Source organism: Canis aureus, chromosome 12, assembly GCF_053574225.1.
Source record: "Canis aureus isolate CA01 chromosome 12, VMU_Caureus_v.1.0, whole genome shotgun sequence".
NCBI lineage: Eukaryota > Metazoa > Chordata > Mammalia > Carnivora > Canidae > Canis > Canis aureus.
The window spans coordinates 29,126,303-29,128,039 of NC_135622.1; the positions used below are offsets into that span (position 1 = coordinate 29,126,303).

Genomic DNA, 1,737 nt, shown 5'->3' on the forward strand with positions numbered 1-1,737 from the left:
CTCAGACCAGACTTACACTATCACCCCACCACCCCCATGCCTGCAGACTCAGACAGAACCACACCACCTGCTCTCCTGGTTCTCCAGCTTGCAGATGGCAGACTGTGGGACTTCCCTGCTTCCATCACCGTGTGAACCCATTTCTGTAATCATAAATACATACATAGATATTCATCCTATTGATTCTCTTTCCCTAGAGAACCCTGTCTAATACTGTGGCTCCCTTAGAAAGGGATACTGTCAAAAGTCAGCTTTCTCAGGGGCCTTTCCAGCTTTCAGGACAGCTTGGGGAATGGGAAAGATGGCTCCCACTGGACAATAGAGAAAAGGTCCAGTGCTTAACAAACACATGATCACGTGGGGAACAGGAGCTATGCAATGTGCCTAAGTTTCAGTCTGATTTTTCTTTCTTTTTTTTTTTTTCTAGGTAAAAGGAATGTTTATTTATTTAGCATTTATGGGCCTAATGCCTCCATAAATAAACCTGTACAGAGTTGGGAAGTAGGCCCACAAGAAATACAGGAGCGCAGAGAGCATGTATTAAGGCTCAGGGATCAGTACATGTCATCAGGCTCAGCATCCTCCCATCTCCAAGGGCACTAACAAAGCTGTGGGCCTCTCCATTGGAATGGATACAACAGGATCCCTGCTGCAGGACATCCCAAAATGTGGGGGATCCATTGCAGGCTTAGCCTATGATCCAGGCCCAAAAGTTCCAGCCTTCTCTGCCACCTCCAGGGCTAACTCCAGGTTCTGGTCAAACAGCCCACACCTGATGGGCATTTCCAGGGAGTAGAATGGATTCTTGAGGGCAAAGTCTGAGTAGATCTCATAAATCTTTTGGAGAAGAGAATCTATTCCCGCTTGCCTAGGATTCGCCAGCACCGCAAACTTGATCCCTGTCAGTGTCTGGAAGCAGTGCAGTTTGCACGAGTCGGTCTCCAGCATCTCAGTGCCTGAGCTGCCCTGTTCTGGAGACAGCTGGGAACCGATTGCGAACAGCGAGTGGAACATAGAGGCCAACATAAGCTTCTCATTGGAGGTGAGGCGAGGTCGGCCAGATCGAATAGACACCGGGTAATTGGCAGGATTGCTCAAGTACCCCAGCACCTCTTTCCCATCAGCCGTGAACTTGCCGTTCACGTCCACGCCATTGATGGCCAGCACTGTGGCCCACCTGGATGCTGTCGTGCTGGCCGAAGGCAGCTAGGACACGCTCGTCGTGCAGCTTGAGCAGCAGATCAAGAGGGTGACTGGAAGTTTTCTCAGCCTCGGCCCTTGGTGCGTAGCTGTCCAGCCGGTGGATCAGGCCGCCAGCTTTGTTCACCACATACACACTAAAAATCGCCATTGCGGCAGCCCAGACTGATTTTTCTAGAATCAAGGAGTGGAGGTGTGAGGCCAACTCCATTCTGGCTAGAGCTCCAAATTCTCTCTGTTTCATGGCCACGGGCCCAAGATCAAAAAGGAGGAGCACGTGAGGTTCAGGACAGTCCCTGTACCCCAGCCACCAGGAGCAGGGGCACCATCTGCACCCTCTTTGTCTGCATTGTTTAGCCAGAAAGGACCTCCCCAAGCCTATGCAGGGCCGACAGCACCCACAGGTAGGAAGGACGATGGCATTCAGGAGGCTCCCAAATCCTGTCACTGAAAAAAAACCCGGGGTTCCAGAGAAGAAACTGCAGCTCAGGTCACCACATTCACACCCCCAAGGTCAGCACAAGGCTCTCGAATCAT

General features: G+C 51.4%; 1 pseudogene; it reads right to left on the reverse strand.

Annotated features, from left to right (window-relative positions):
* Positions 1-546: 546 nt before the first annotated feature.
* On the reverse strand, positions 547-1,351 carry LOC144280871 (trafficking protein particle complex subunit 4 pseudogene; annotated as a pseudogene).
* Between the last annotated feature and the right edge of the window lie 386 nt (positions 1,352-1,737).